This window comes from Ostrea edulis, chromosome 5, assembly GCF_947568905.1.
Source record: "Ostrea edulis chromosome 5, xbOstEdul1.1, whole genome shotgun sequence".
Classification (NCBI taxonomy): Eukaryota; Metazoa; Mollusca; class Bivalvia; order Ostreida; family Ostreidae; genus Ostrea; species Ostrea edulis.
Genome location: NC_079168.1, coordinates 90,057,101 through 90,075,294, shown reverse-complemented (window position 1 = coordinate 90,075,294; position 18,194 = coordinate 90,057,101). Strand labels below are relative to the sequence as shown.

The window sequence follows — 18,194 nt, the reverse complement described above, 5'->3', positions numbered from 1 at the left end:
AAGAAAATATTAGACATGAGTGGGTTCTCTATTATCTGGTCTGAATAAGATATCGTAAATGTATAAGGGATTTCAGCCGTTGTAAAGCAAAGGTTTACAGACCAATTTATTAAAACATGATTCAGTGATATAAACGAGTCATCAAAAGGCCAGATATACAGAATATTTCGAACATCAAATCATCATCTCTCAGTGTAGACTGGGAGACGGTACAATATCCCTCTCAATGAAAGAATGTGTAAATTATGTAACTTAGGACACATTGCTGATTAATTTCACTATATTCTTGAATGTAAAGAATTAACGAATTTAAGAGAGAAATATTTAAATGCTAGATATTGTACATCACCAAATGTCATCAAGTTTTGCCAACTTATGTCGACTACTAACTTTACAACATTAAAAGATCTATGTATGTTTATTTTAAGAATATATGATATAGTCGGATAGCTAGACTTGCTCAAGTCTCTATGTTGTTTTTATTACATTATCATTTCATCCAAATTTTACTGTGTTTCTCTGCTCTCTACCATACTTAATGTCACCAAACATAGTTTCGGTCTATAAATTACTGACGTGCATATACAAAACAAAGATGGCGAAAGTGAACAAAGAAAGTGGGGTTGAATTACACATAAAACCCAAAAGCTCAACACGTCAAATTCCGGAAAAATTGTTAATAGAATACCGGGTAGTTGTACAATAATTAATCGAGAAGGTATAAATTACTTTATGTTGCACATAAATACAAATATACCTTCCTCTTTATGTCTACCTAATGTTTTCCTCCCTAAACATCTCCATGAGTCTACTCTGCTATGTTTTTTGCTAAGTTTTACTAAATAAGTACTAAGTCAGATTGTGTTGAAATTAGCATTTATTACAAATGCCAAACAGAATCACAATATTCAAAATATAAATGTCACACTTGTTGGAATTAAAGTAACATTTATCTTATCTAGACTAGCAAATCACACAATTATGGATATGAAAACATAAACAATATAATAATGGAGTACAAATGGCAAAAAAGATGGAGCTATTCTGCATAAAACAGGCCACCTACTTGACCATATCTAAAAATATGGGCAAGTGTCCCATCCAGAGGAGACGAAATGGAAATACAGTTCCAACATCTAACAAATGATTTAATTGAAAAACTATACTCTATAATGTACAAAGAAATCTGAATTAGTGTTCTTCACCTTCAAACACAAAAAAACAACCTGTTGGAGAGTACTGCCTCAGTCAGTCACTCAATTAATTACATAACAAGACCCTAACAATGTACAATCTGAATATATGATGGCATGTATGGTCCATTATGTTTGGCATTATCAGAAGTATTAAAGAGAGCACTAATTATTAAACATAGAGACTTGAGCAAGTCTATCGGATAGCCTCCCATGTTTCTTTCCATTATACCATATTTTTTGTATATTGTATATTTAAGTCTACAGATTATCTCTTATATAACCTCTGACAAGTGTATAGTTGTAATGATGTGTATGTTTCTCATGTACCATTATAGGGTTTGAGTGATAAACTGAACTTGAACACAATCTCTGTCAAAACATAGTCGAGGCAAGCTAATAAGGAAAACACCTTTCGGAATCGGGCATAATAAAGCCTGACATTTTTTTTTATAGGCGAGTAACTGTGTGTTAGCTTTTCGATTTTTCCAGGTGTATAAATAAAAGGTATATATTTAACATTTTGTCTTGCTGTGTACAAGCAGGGATGTTTAGAAAGGAAGCTGAATTTCAAGCACCTGCTCGAGTTTGTAGTAAATAAACTTGCGTGTCTGTGGGTTTTGCCACATAAATGTTGAAGAGGAATTCTTTTACAAGTTGTGAAAAGGAATCTCTTGGGAAGTTAGATTTACATGAGAATGATATACTTGAAGTTGCACAATCTTAGTTAGAAAATATAGCCGAGTCTAATACTAAGAAATTCCATTTATGCATTAAGCATATTTTGCATGTGGCTTTTTCACGATAAATCTCTCGAAAAACAAGATATAATGGTATTTGTGCTCAATGTTGCTCTTTGATCATTAACACAGAGAGTTTGCTTTGATTGATGTAAATTTTTATTAAATTTTTATATTCAACAAAATGTACCAAAGATTTCCTTATAGAAAGGGAATTTTTTGACTAGGAGGAACGCTAGTAAACATAAATAACCGAACACCAGTAAACATAAAAAAAAACTTAAGAATGGTCTGAGGTTCTTCACAAACACATGTACCATGTCACTGTTTCTGATAACTTGGGTTTCGTGTGATTCATCTGAGTAAGAATCCTTTTAAAAGTATTTGAACACACTTGTTGATTTTACAGAAAAAAATGTCTCTGTTTCGAATTCAGAATAGACTTACCCATTTTTGTGCGGACCCCCCCCCCCCCCCCCCCCCCCCCGGGTCTCTTTCAACTGTACAGAACAGGTGTTATTGTTTTATCTGTCAATTTCATGTACATACACAAAGTACTTGTAGTCGGTAAATTTAAACAAATTAAAGCATTTTATCGAGAAATGAGCTTTAATTAAATGGTTATTTTTTTCCAGATATATCAAGAACATAACACGAGTTTTCTGCAGATGCATTATCACAACGCGTGCTGCCCGCCAGAACTGGCTGATAGTACAATAGATGATAAACGTCATTCCACACTTAATTAAAGGGACATGAACACGATTTGAGCTGAAAATTTTCAAATATTATTTCTCACATTTTTAATGTTTTCAATGCTTAATAAGGGTATTTCTAATAGTCAGCAAAAAATTTAATATCAGTTGTTGAGTTATATGAGAGCACTTGTAATTCTTTATTATGCAAAGAAGGCTCGTGTCATGTTTTTGTTTACATAGGTTAAACATACAATTAAAGGTCTTGTTTGGAGCAGATTTTTCATTTTACAAACAATTCTGAACACAATTAAATAGGTTCTAGCGTTTGTCATATCTCATTATGTTTTAAACATGATATTTTCTATGAAGCAATGTGTGTGTGTGTGTGTGTGTTCCCGCACTATGCCGACACTTACGACACGTATAAGGTTACACACGAGCAACCTACGACATTTTCAGAACCTACGACACAAAAGTGTGTCGTAGGTTTGGAGACCCCTTGAAATCGGAATTTTTCATCGTGTTTTACCCAGAAAATACAAAATTTTGTATAGTGTGAGTTTCCGGGTTACACACGACTTTTGTTACACACAACACCGAGCCATAATGGGGTGCTTACACACTTTGCATCCTTGCCACATTCTCGCGCATGCGCAAATTCAACTTCCTAAGGAAACGAGGTCGAGTGGATGACAATGCAAATGTAAGTGTTTTTGTTTATTTAATTGAATATAAGTAGTCAATTAATGATTTAAAATTGATATTTTTGTTCCCGTCCGTTTAGTTTGAATACATTGGGGTATGTGATGTATCGTTATTCTGCAGTAATGGTGAGAAAAAGTAAGTTGACCTTTGACACGACTAAGATACAATTAGATGCGTGTAAGCTTAAATAATTCAATGGTTTTCATTTTCTGTATGTTTTTGTGTTTGTTTTATATCATCATGATTATCTTCAGTATTTTGGTTTATCATTGATTTGACAAAATGTTTTACAAATACAGAATCAAGGAATAGTTAGAATTTCCTCTTCAATACAATATCGGTGTACACGTTTTTTTTTAGACATATGAACATCGTTAAAAGCAACAATTCTCTAAATATTAAATGAGAATTGAATTATTATACACAGTATATTTGTCATTCTTTGATGAATATGCGTATCTTAATGTATAACATTGATATATAACAAACTGACGAACAACTGGAATTTCCTCTTTAGAATATTCTATCTTAGCTTGGCAAAATATTTTCAATATTTTCAAAGATATAAACCCCGTTTCAAAGCGACAATATCAAAGAAAATTAAACAAGTACATAGCTCCAAAAAATTGGGTCTTTATTACCACTATTTTTGGATATTATTAACTGGTAACCGGTGGATAGCTCCAGCCTCTTTCCCCTTAATAAGGAAGGTGTGGTCAAGCGCGGTTAAACAAGTTCTTGGGGAAAATATTGTTTACCTTATTTTAAGAAATTGTTTAGATTTCATTTTGTTCCAACATCGACCAGTTGCAAAGATTTTGGGTTAATTTATCTGATGGTTGACTTTACGCCATGGCTATAAACAACTTTATATAATATGTTGATTTATAGGCGTTGAAAGAAATTTCCAAATAAAGGGTGTTGAAATCAAATGGGACAAGGACATTTAAAGTATGTGCGGCTCAAGTGTCTCTCATCAATATGAATAGAATGAAAAATAAAGTAATTTGTCCCAAAATGAAGTCCCCCCCCCCCCCTTTCTTCTCTCCAACCCCATCCCCATTTGTGCATGCAGCTAGATCCAGTGTTTTCATACCAGACCAAATTCATGTTAAATTATCAATGTTTGTCCTGTTAAGAAGATATACTTTTTAAGTAAATGGAAACTCCAATCTAGTTCACTGAATTTATGAAAAGGCAAGAGCAGATCCGGATTTCTCTCTCTCTCTCTCTCTCTCAGAGTGTTGCCAAATCGGTGTAACTTACATTAAAAAAAATAAAGGGGTTTCGGTCAAGGGCTACCGCTATTTTTAGAGCGACCCTGAACACTAGCGACAGCGATCACCGCAACACCGGCACCAGAACATGTACAGACTGTTCAATCGAGTGGGGAAGATCCCCAGGGCTTTTTGTAAATTTCATATAAAGTTGCAGAAATGACATTTTTTATCTTTGTTTATTTTTTTACTTATTCAATTGTAAGAAATCAGATACTATTTATATGTATTTCTAAAAATAAAATTGAAAAAAAAATAATAAATCCATTACGAGATTCGAACTGGGTACATGTTATCGTGAGTTTCATAGACATCTCTAACGATTACGTAAGAGTGTTTTAATCTTCACACTCTTGTTATTTCACACTCTCAAATAAATGAAGTTATGTAAATCAATTTTGTGTAGCCTATGTTTCAAAATATTATCTGTATTTTGCACCATTTACAAATGTAAAATAGTATTGTTAAAAATTCAGAAGTTTTTGAATTTGTCAGCACTTGGAGATTATTTTTCTCGTGCCGTAGACCGACTGAAGAAGAAAAAAAAGGGGTCAGATTATTTTCTTAGTGCTGTGTTTAAAGTTATGTATTAGTAAGTATAAAATGAGGATATCATTGTTTATAGACATCAGTCAGTGCTGCATATACATGTATTACCATTGTCTGTCTGTCTGTTTACCAGTATTTACAGGTATCTGAATTTTTAATCAGCTGTTAATCTGTAAATGGATACAAATAGAAAAATGGGAGGGGGGATGCATATAGATAGATATATAGTGTATTTATCATCTATTTATAGAGGTAGAGTTTTTTCCTTTTATTTATTTATATATATTTATTGATTAAAATACCTGTGCAGTATAATGAGTATTGCCCATGTCTGTTGTAGGGGTAGTGGTAAAATAGTATGGTATACATGTATGTATGATATTTTAATAATATTAACAATGAACCTACATTGTAATATTTTTGCCATAGTGTGTATATGAATTCTAGGTATCAGGACAACTCGCCCCCAAGACAACTCGCCCTCAAGACAACTCACCCCCTCATCGGGACAACTCGCCCCTAAGACAACCCGCCCTCAAGACAACTCGCCCCCTCTTCGGGACAACTCGCCCCCTCTCTTGAGATAATTCGCTCCTACATATCATACATGTTTACAATTATTATTTTTGGTCTAAATCCAAGAGGTGTATTACCAAAAATTAATGAATTTCTTATAGATAGTATATACATCACAGACAATAAGACGTGTTCACATTAACACCGAACTTCATGTCTTTTTATGCAAGACGAACGATTTTAGTGGAAATCCAGTGTTTGGGTTCAGTAAATTCATCATCACTTTTATGTACATGTAAAATATATAATTTCAGCGGAAACAAGTTAGCGTTTGGTATAGGGAGAGTATTAGCTTGGTCTACAGCTGACGTAGTATAATTATCAATAATCTGCGTCTGTTGTTAAATCTAATTGTTTCATTTCCCCCAAGCTGTTATAAATTTACTTCAAACGTTATGAGTTACTCATCATCAGAGTTCTTTACACTTTGAAATCACCGCGTAAAAAGAATCACACTGCGTAAAAAGAATCAGTAAAGCAAAGCCGTTATAAAATTTCTAAAATGGGAATTTTATTTTTCAACGGGTATTAGTTGAGAAATGCATTAAAAGATAATTACATGTATCAGAATATTCATGCTTCACCTTTACACTTATGTATACTATATCGATAAAAGAAACACCCACACCCTCAAAATTTTCTCAGTGTTAGAGACATTTAATTAATTACCTGAAGATCAGTAAATATAATTTTCCTTGCCAATTGATTTATGAAAAATATAACTTTTTCTGAAATGCAATAATTAAATATATGTATAATTCTATTAGAATTTACCATTCGTGTTAAAGTATGAAAGAAAAAGACATATCTTTATAATTGTAATTGTAATTAAAAGATTTATATAGCGCCCTATCAACATTAGTTCTCTAAAGCGCTTTACAAATGTGAAAGAAAAGATAATATAAAATCGATGTGCACATACATGTGAATAAAATATTCATAGTGTCAGAATTAAAATGCATAAATATTATTATTAATATATAGCGATATGATATGATTACCATAATAACATATGAAACAATTTAAAACAACCCTTAGGAATAATTAAATACATAACAAGGACATAGGCATAATAACAAACAGCAGGGGTTTTTTTTTTTGGGGGGGGGGGGTGTTTGTTTTTTGTTAACAGCACTGTAAGAGCTGTATGTAAGAGCACTAAGTATATAAAAATAATCACAAATTAAAAGCTAATTTAAAGAGATGCATTCTGAGGTCCACTTTAAAATTAGACAATGAAGTACATTGTCTGAGTTTAAAAGGCAGAGAATTCCAGAGACTCGATGCAGCTTTGTCCAAACGTCGATCCCCATATGTTTTCGTACGTGTCCGAGGTACCTGGAGAAGATGCAGAGATTCGGATCTTAGTGATCGTGTGGGATTGTAAACTGTAAGGATATCCTTTATGTAAACTGGAGATAGGTTGTTGGGAGATTTGAAAGTATGAAGGAAGTATCTTATATTGAATTCTGTACTCAACTGGGAACCAGTGAAGATCTATTAGAACAGGAGTAATATGGTCGGATTTTTTTGAGCGTGTTATTAATCTTGCAGCTGTGTTTTGTGCCCTCTGAAGTTTGCTGGTGTGTTTAGAATGAACACCATAAAGCAATGCATTTCCGTAATCTAATCTGGATGTAACTAGCGAGTTTACTAGAGTTTTACATGCTTCATCATTGATAAATGTTAAAAGTGTAAATAACACACACAAAATAAAAATAAAATGTGATAATATATTTATATATAATATTGGGGGCAGGTTTTGACACTAAGGCACGCCCGACCGACCGAGACTACTAAATGATAGGTCTGGTTGGGTAAAATGTTTATTTACTAGTCCGACTGGTCGTGTTAAAAATATGAACAAATTTAAGAAACTTTACTTTAAATCATAAAATATTTTATTCATAAAAAAAATAACTGTAAAGAGTTTGCGAGCAATTTAATGAACCGCATGATGACATAATCTCTATCTTTAGTTCTAATAAGTCGCGGTCGTAAGTGATGTTCTACGACATCTACACATTGTTAATGTGTGTAAAGTTATGTTTTGGTTAAATAGAATTATTGAATTCACTTTCATTAAAAAAAACACCAAAACAGTTCATTTGAATTGAATATAAGAAAGTGTTTATTAAACATATGTGCGGGAATGTCTATATAATCAAATATGAAATCTCGTCCTCAATGAAAGCAAAAGATGTCTCAAGAAAGAAAAAAAAAGGAAAACGTTGGGAAGAAACAAAGCAGCTAGGGCTTATGAAATAGAAATTTAAAAAGAAATATTGAGGTCAATTTATTCTAAATGGATTAAAGAATTTCCGTGCCGGTAAAAATTTAATGAAACTGAAAATAGGGTTGAAAGTAAAAGCATCAAATTGAATGACGAGATTAAAGATTTTTTTGAGACAATTAAATGCATTTTAGTTCAAACTTAACATTTTTCATTTAAATTAAGTACATGTATTTAGATATGGAGAATCTTATAAAAAAAAAATTCTGGAACGTTGGTCAGGGCTAGTGGATGTAAGGTCAGGTCTAGCAAAAATCATTTTAAGTAGCCCGATTGGTCTAGTGCCCCAAAAAGTTAATGTCAAACCCTGGGGGGCGAGTGTCTCAAGAGAAGGGGGCGACTTGTCCTGAGAGAGGGCGAGTTGTCCTAAGAGGGGGCGAGTTGTCTTGGGGGCGAGTTGTCCAGCATTCGAATTCTATTGGTATCAATTATATAGTAGGCCTAGTAAGAATACTATTCTACTTCTATTTAGTAGAAATAGAGCAACACATACAAGAATATTTAAGCTTACATTTATGTATAGTAGTCTGGTACCACTAAATATATTAAGTTGAGTGTTCATAATATGTTAAAAATTCAGATCATGATGTTTATTTACATGTCAGAGGGCATAAACATGCACCATACTTTTCATGAAGCACCAACACTCTTCATGAAGTATGCTGGCGTAAAGCGCAACAGTTCAGGGTACCTGTAAAGTGCGAAACGAAACGAAATATACCGAAACGAAACGAAATCCACCGAAACGAAACGAAATATGTCGAAAGGAAACGAAACCCACCGAAACGAAACGAAACCTACCTAAGCGAAATGAAACAAATTGTATAACCAAACTCTTTTAATTATAATAATTAAAAATGGCATCTTAGGCCCCTGTGAAAGTTACCACATATCAATAAAATTCGCCTCCCCTTTGATGTAGGCCTTCGGCTTAACTGATATAATTAAAAGAGATCGGTTATACAATCTGTTTCGTTTCGGTAGATTTCGTTTCGTTTCGGCGGATTTCGTTTCGTTTCGATTTCGTTTCGCACTTTACAGGTACCCAGCAGTTCATGCCCTTAAATACTTTAAAAAATTAAACTTATTTCTTAAATATGCATACATGTATTTGTACTTTAATAATCCATGTTTAGGAAATATTTCCATGTTATATATGTTAATCATATGTGTCACCATGCAATGTTAGATTGAAAAATAATATAAATACATGTGTATATGCAAGCTAATGTTTCATTAGATTCTTTGCATTTGATTTTAATGTCAAGTTTCTTTTTCATAGTTGACGCAACAGATTATGAGATACAGATGAAACATGCAGGGAACCATGTAAATGATTCTGAAAGTGGCTACCCAGGTGCTGTTTAAGGAAGCTTGTAATAGGAGTGGAAAACCACCCAAAAACTATGTGTCTCAAAATGCCAGTAGAGACATAGAAAGAAGAGAGGAACTAGCTGGGATATCATTATGAAGAGCCTAACCTCCTTGGAGTCAAGTATGTGACAAATTATTCATATAAATAATCATCCATGTCACCATGAGATCGAAATTAACTTTTTAACCACAAGAAATTTTAGGTACTGTATTCTTTTCCTACTAGGCTCCAATTCGAAATTTAACCAGCATTTTTCTATCGATTGCTTTTTTTCAGGAATTTAATAAACTAAGCACCCCTTTTATCAAAATAAATGAGAAGAAAGTGCAATATCAAAAACAAGATTGGAATTTCTTTCCTTTAACATTTTTAAATGAATTATCAGGCAATGTATCATTGGTGGGGGTCATAGGGAACATCTATGCAGCATGTACTCACTATCCAGAGGTCCTCCACCTACAATTTACAGCATTATGTGGCTTGAACCTTAAGACTTAGTGTGTATTTAATTCTCTCTCTCTCTCTCTCTATCTATATATATATTTCTATTTACTCAATCCTGTGTGTAATCATGCTTAGCAACTATCCAGTATGTTTCTGTGTAACATATTCTCAGCCATGCGGATGTTTTTCGTTAGATGTCATTTTTTTCCCGACGAGTGAGGGGAAACCATCCCCTTACGAAACAGCCTGTAGAGAAATAAATGTTATGTGATTGAACTCCATCTGATCATCAATTTATATATATATATATATATATATATATATATATATATATAATCCAAATAGAAAGAGTTGATATCACACAGTCAAAATAATTAAATAAAAAAGCAGGAAAATATGCAGTTCCAAAATATATTCAAATCGCTAGTGCTTTCTGGATTTTAACATCCATCCTCAGGTGAATACAAATATTGAATACAAAGTTGTTTATCTTATATTGTTGTATATGTATATCTAAAACATTTGGAGATTTCATCACAGTGGCTCATCACAAATTAACCCTCTCTCTTCTATATTTACATGGGGGGGGGGGGGGGGGGGGGGGGATCTGGTATCCCAATAATCACTCCTTCAAATTTCTATTATGTCTCCTGTATTTTACTGACATAAGATTTTACGACCCCTCTCAATCGATCAGAGAAAGACCATAGTTTGTAAAAATACTTAGAATATCTGTTCGCACCAACAATATATTTGAAGGAACAATGCATTTTCTATCGTTTTTAAAACCACAGGAACTTTTCATCAATCACTCAGAATGGAAGACAGACTTGCATTGGTCAGTTCAAGTTGCTCTTCAGTTAGGATGTGTGAGAGTAGTTTAAGCAAACATCCCCCCATTTAAGAAATTATGTCATTGTGCTTCTGCACAACTAATCATAATCTTACGTTCTAAGTTTTTATAGTATGTACCTGGAATATGTCAATATAATTCCATTTTTCTCATTCATAAGAGATTTACCAGTTATCTAAATATTACGTATGCAACTAATCAGAATGAAATGCTTGACGTGTGCATGTGTAGGTATTCATATTGTAAATCAACAGCAAAAAATCATTTTAATTTAATTACCCTTTAATAAGAAAGTTGTGGTCATTTCAGTACCAAAAAATGAAAGAAAGCAATGCACGTTATGTGCATATGTCAATCTGTAATTCTGTTGATGTCATCCAACAGGTATTTGTATCATGTACATATGATTAGCATAATTAGTTTGAATTTCATGTTTGCATCATATATAAGAAAGCTGTGGAGATTTTGAAATTGTCTAATCAAAATTTAGCACAATTGTGCATGCACATGCTGGCTAGTAATTTTAACCATACCAATTTGTAAGTGCCAAGACATACTAAAATCCTCAACTTTAGAAGAATTTAATGAAAAACATAAACATTATGGTCCTTGAAATATAGAAAAAATATAGAATCTTCAAAAGACAGGATATGCATATACTGAGTGTTGGCATTTTTGTATTACACCAATCTATATAGATACACATACTATCTACTATGCTGTGATATCAACTCATTCACTTTATTCATAAGAAAGTTACAGACATTTTAGTATTAAATCCAATCAAAATGAAATTTTGCATGCATGTGCAGATTGGTCATTTTGAACATGCAGATCAGTTAATAAATATCTTAAAAATATCTTAAAAATAAAAATCTTAAAAATTACAAGTCTTAATTAATAAATGCCTACAATATGAATATTAAACAATCTCAAAGAACAAAAAAAAATTTAGACTGATTCCCAAGTTAGTGTACCAAAATCCAATGCATGCACATTCAGACTAAAATACTATCTTTCTGCACATCCAAATGATATACATGTACGTACAATCATCTTAAAAAGATTGCATATAAAGGATCTCTTGTATAGTTATTGAGAACAGAGTATACCCTAAGTTCTGGGAACATAAATATAAGGAATCACTGTCTAGTTTGTCAGGGTATATGAGGTGATTAACAAATTAACATCAACTGAAAATATGAGAATTCATGCATAACAGCTTCACCGTTTATATAGTTTGCATGCATGTATCATGTTCATGCTTTTATGGGATCTTTGTGAATTATGTCAAGGATTTGGATGATTTGAATATATTATAAAAGTGGCAAGAATGAAAATAACATGTTCTGCCATATTTTTGTTTTCGACAGTTTATTTTATTTTTCAATGCGTTGTTTTACACCAGTTTTATAACGTATGCAATGCAGTGTACACCAGTTTTGGACAAATGAAATTGGCCTTTAGTTTGCTTCATCAATATACAGACTCTATTTCAATTGATTATATATTAATAGTGAGTCTCATGCCAGTATAAGGCAATATACATCTTTCTCACATAATCACTAGTGTGAGACCAACTCAACCCATGTGAGACAGCCATACAAGATTTTTCTGTCTTACACTGCTAAGACATATCTTTGCTTGTGATGTACATATGTATGTCGTATATTTTCTGATTTACATTACACGATAAAGAAAAATAGTTTGTATTGTTTTCTTCAAATTTCAATTTGATATATATTATGTATAGCTTTTTTATGGACAACCTTGGGTTTTGTACTTTACACTTATATTGTAAACCATTTTCAGGTATGCTGAGATCTTCATACTGTGTAATTAATTTTTGCATATATTCAAAGAAGGATTTCAATAATTTTGAATTTTCTCAAAGCTCTTGAATTAAAATACTGAACTGATAAAATGTGAGAAAAATAACACTTTATTATTTGCTCATGTGGGATAGGGAGATTCCACCTCTGGAACAAGATTCACTGCTTAAGACTCAGCAAAGTCTCGTCCTAGACTGCAAATCTTGTCCCCTCGGTGGAATTTCCCTATCTCCCATTCATACGAATGAAGGATTCCATTTATCACACACATGCAATGCACACGTGATATCATGCCAATATACATATGCATTTATCACACATGTAGCAAGTTTCAATGTTAGAACACATCTGATATATACAGTGAGTTTTATGTCAATATATATTTATCACACACATGCAGTGAGTTTCAGTGCCAGTACACATTTGCACACATGTAATGAGTTTCAGTGCCAGTACGCATTTATCACATGTGTGTAGTGAGTTTAAATGCCAGTACACATCACACACATGTAGTGAGTTTCAATGTCAGTACAGATCAATACACATGTAGTGAGTTTCAATGCCAGTACAGATTTACCACACACATGTAGTGAGTTTCAATGTCAATACAGATTTATCACACACATGTGAGTTTCAATGTCAATACATATTTATCACACACATATATTGAGTTTCAATGTCAATACAGATTTATCACACACATATATTGAGTTTCAATGTTAATACAGATTTATCACACACATGTAGTGAGTTTCAATGTCAATACAGATTTATCACACACATGTAGTGAGTTTCATTGTCAATACAGATTTTTCACACACTTAAACTGTTAAGTGAGTTTCAATGTCAATACAAAGTGATCAATTCTTTTGAGAAGCCTGTAGTAACCAACCATGTTGATATCCAAGAACTTTTTAACATTGTTATCTCTTTCTAAAATATTCAAAGTTTATATTTGGATTTCAAAAATCTTTTGTCTCTCAATCAACACATTGAAATTTGGTTTAAAGCATGTTGAATTTAGTTTCACAATCTTGATATGATTTAATTGTGATGATTTCAAAAATAACATTCCTACTCACCACCCTGCACCTCAGAAATTAAAATGTAACTTAGAAATAATGAATGCATTTAAAAAAAAGAAGATTTAAAAACATTCAATATTTAAAATGATTGGACCAGTATTTCCTAATGTGAAATAATGTTAACGTGTACTGTGTTGTGCGGCGTGAAGACAAAATGTTTGGTAATAAAATAAGGTTATATTTAACAAGGAAAAAGTTTTTGAATAGGTATTGACCATATATTACACAGATAAGTTAAATAGGCAACTTAATAAATTTCAAATGATTAGGTCACTAAAGATCATTTTGGAAAGATCAAGGTCACTCAACATGTACCTTATATAGAAAAGAACCTTTATTTCAAAAGTTATATATCATTGTGCAAGTCATTTGTTACATGAAGTAGTTCAACTTCATTGGTTAGATGCAGTTTGGGGAAGCAATTACTAATATTCTTGTTATTGGATTTCACTCAAATAGAGACATCAACACTTGCCCGAGTCCCCACATGCACAGGGTGGAAGTAACTTGTTTATGTGTTTGGAAAACGCGATATGTATATTACATATTTAAAGTTCATTTACATTTTGTTAATAGTAACTTACAGCAGTACAAACATTTTAAAGCTTTATCTCTTCAATGTTGTAGACTATATTCAGAGGGAATGCAGATACTGAGGCCCCCAAGCTCATCTAGGAAGTCGGGAAGAAAAAAGCGAGGTATTTGTATGTCATAATTTATATTATATTTTGTTATTCCCAAGCAAATGAAGTTTAGGAGGGTATATTAGAATCGCCATGTCTGTCTGTTGGTCTGTCTGTCGATTTGTCTGTAGGCATAATTTTGGCTGTACTCATTTTAGGAGACTAGCTAATGGAATTTTCTTAAAATGTGTACACTCTCTCAAATCATAAAGACATATAAAAATCTGCACCTAGGGTTTTCATAATGATTGGACAAAGTTTACTTAATTTAGATCATTTTGTTGTTTCTTTGAAATTAGAAAAATTTTGAGCCTTGTTTGCTTTAACTTAAGGGTATGTCCTGACCTTAGCAGAGGGTCATTTGGACAAGATTACAGATATTTTTATGCCCCCTAGATCAAAGATCGGGGGGGGGGGGGGGGGATATTGTTTTTGTCCTGTCTGTCATTCTGTCTGAAACTTTAACCTTGCTAATAACCTTTGAACAGTAAGAGCTAGAGCTTTGATATTTCACATGAGTATTCCTTATGACAAGACCTTTCCGTGGGTACTAAACCTTTTGACCTTGACATTTGACCTACTTTTTGAGAAAAAATTGACATTGGTCATAACTTCTAAATGGTAAATATTAGAGCTTTCATATTGTACATGAACATTTCTTGTGACAAGATCTTTCTACTGGTACCAAGATATTTGTCCTTTTGACCTTGGCCATCTTCAGAATTGGCCATTATCGGGTGCATTTGTGTTTCACAAACACATCTTGTTTGTCCTTGCCATAAATTGCAAGATGAGATAAACAGGAGAATAATATACTAGGTGCAGAGGTTGCTTGTGTTCAAAGAATGTGCAACAACCAGCATCAGATGATAATCATTTGGACAAGCTAGGTCAAGGTTTCTGGGTGTGCAATGCAAAATTCTTCTCTATAATGTAATTTTATTATGAAATGACTTCAGAAAATTATACAAGATTAATTAAAATATGATCAAAGAAATGTCATGACCCTGAACACAAGTCATTCAGACAAGTTTAGGGGCACAGTTTAGGAGTTTCAGATTATGAAGTCTTAGGAATGTTAATATTCTAAGTTAGAGGTGCATGGAGAAGTCATACTTGACACAGAGGCTGCTTATAGCCAAGAAGTATGTCATAAACCTTATGCCCAGGTTATTTGTAGAGGGTCATGATCACATGACTCAAAAGTCAAATGTTCTTTAGGCTGCACCAATTTAATGCTGGGATTTTGGACAGTCATATTTTTCTGTTACTCTACTCAAAGTTTACTCATGACCAGACTTTTGGACCAATGTCATTTTGGGAAGGTCAGGCTCACTCAGAATATACACCTTATATATAAGGAAAAGTGCCTTATTTCATTAGTTTTTAAACAAGTATGGATCATAAATCGTGCAGATAGGTAATAGGCAAATGGCTTTCAGACAAAGGTCACTCAAGGTCATTTTGTAAAGGTCAACATCACTCAACATATACCTTATATATGATAAAGAAACCTTCATTCCAACAATATATCAACATTTATTGAGCATTGTGTGAATCATTTGTTATTTGAAATAGTTCATTCAGGTGAGATGTATTTTGGGGAGCATACATCAGTTTTATCAATATTCTTATTTTATATTAAATATCTATTGGTAGTTTAATAAAGGTTTAGGATAGAACATTTAAAAAATATATTATTGATTTGAAATCATTTACTTTAAGTTATGGTAAATGATAGAGAAAATGAGTTGGACAATCTTTCAAGAAACTGTTGTACAACTGTTTCAAGTGATATGTACTGTCCATTCTTTATTACAGCCAATGTTCAGTGCCACACTTGGACCACTGCAGAAAAGGCAGCTTTGTAAAGACAATTTGAGACTTTCATCAAACTAGGAAAAACTCTGGCTCAGGTTGACTGTCTAAAATCCATTTGGAAGGAGAAATCGCTGTCCAGTTTAACATGGTGTCGTGGAAAGTTTGCTGTTAAAAAAATTACTTCCTGGCAGAGGTGTTACAAAGAGTTAATCCAATTTTTATGCCCCCTCCATTTGAACAAGAGGGGACGTATATATTGTTTTACATGACTAATTCGGTATGTAGAGCAAATCTTGTCTGCTCAATATCTAATGAATTCTTTTGCTTGACTGTTTCCAAACTTGGTACAATGATTGCCCCTAGATAGTGAATGAACCATATTAATTTACAGGTCACAGGGTCAAGGGTCAAACTGGACACAGTAAGATATTGTCTGTTCAATATCTTGAGAACGCTTTCCTGACAGACATCAAACTCGGTATACTGGTTTCTTTTAAGAAGTAGGTGGTTTCTTTTAAGAAGTAGATGGTTTCCTTTAAGAAGTATATGTCCCATAATGTCCCATATTCATTTTGAAGTCACAAGGACAAAGGTCAAACTGTACATAATAAAATATTGTCCACTGAATATTTAAAGAACCAACCCTTTACCTGACAGTTACTAAACTTGGTACAGCGGTTGCCCCTAGAGAGTAGATGACCCCTACTGATTTCCAGATCCCAAGGTTGAAGGTAAAATTGGACATAGTAAGATACCGTCTGTTCAATATTTGAGAACCATTCGCTTGACAGACATCAAACTTGGTTCACTAATTTTCCTTAAGAATTAGATACCCCATGGATTTTGAGGTCACAAGGTCAAGGGTCAAACTGGACATGACAAGATATTGTCTGCTCAATATATTGAGGACTCTTTGCTTGACAGATATCAAATCAGGTACACTTGTTCTACCTAAGGAGTAGATGACTCCATTTGATTTTGAAGTCACAAGGTCAATAGTCAAAATGCTACGGACATAGGTATTGTCTACACAATATCTTGAGTTTGCGTTTCTTGACAGACATCAAACTTGGTACACTGACACATCATAAGTGTAGATATCTAGTATTCATTTTAAGGTCAATGGTCAAACTACTCTGGACATCAGATTTTGTCCATTCAGTATCTTGAGAACCCTTGTTTGACAAACATCAAACTTGGTAGTCTGGTGCCGCCTAAAGAATAGATGGCTCCCATTGGTTTTAAACTCTCAAGGTCAAAGGTCAGGACTCAAATAACTGGTTATTTGAAAATATCTGCTCAGTACCTTTAGAGATCACATATAATGGTTGCCTCTGACTAATAGATACATTGTAACTTTTGCTACAGACATTCTAAATGATCATTTTCAATATTGTAATATGGAGGGCATATATGTTTCTTAAATCTTTCTTGTAAATGGTTTTGATACTAGTTTTATATACAAGATGTATTATCAGCATTTGTCATTCATTGTACACCATACATTGGTTCATTCAAAATTGATAAATATATAATCAACAGCAGTACACATGAAATAATTCTCCATCTATATCTTGAATTGAACAAAAAGTTTAATGGTATTCCAAGGCCTTATATTCATGTGCGATTGAAAGACTGAATGAATATACTAAGATAATATAACAGTATTTAACTAAAACTAATTGCAGTTTAACACTAATGTACTTATAATGTAATTGATAGTACCATGCTCTTACTTGTAACTTGTTTTCATTTATATTCAATAGATATTTCAAGTTTGATAGCTAACTCAAATTTCAAATATGAATGAACATTAAGTGTCTGCTGTTTTAAGACTAAAGAGTAGCTTTATTTACATCATATGAGGTTTTTTGAGCTAAATTGATCAGCTTTGTATGCTTATGAAATAAATATGTACACCTATATTTTGCAGTTGATTGTACTTTGCTTTAAAGAAGTCTTAAAATTGGTGTAGTTTTCATTAGGTTTGGACTTCGCAAGTGACAAATTGGATTAGGAGTATTTTTACTCAGTGTCTTCTCAAATACTAATGAAAAATCAAGACAATTT

General features: G+C 32.9%; 1 long non-coding RNA gene across 2 annotated transcripts; it reads left to right on the top strand.

The window, feature by feature from the left end:
- The first annotated feature begins 3,035 nt into the window (after positions 1-3,035).
- LOC130046673 (uncharacterized) lies at positions 3,036-18,049 on the top strand. 2 transcript variants are annotated; one of them, XR_008795674.1, is made up of 4 exons: positions 3,036-3,334; positions 9,314-9,526; positions 14,248-14,318; positions 16,125-18,049. It is a non-coding gene; the product is annotated as an uncharacterized LOC130046673 (long non-coding RNA). The 2 variants fall into 2 exon arrangements; XR_008795675.1 differs by lacking the exon at positions 3,036-3,334 and adding an exon at positions 4,966-5,205.
- Positions 18,050-18,194: the final 145 nt, after the last annotated feature.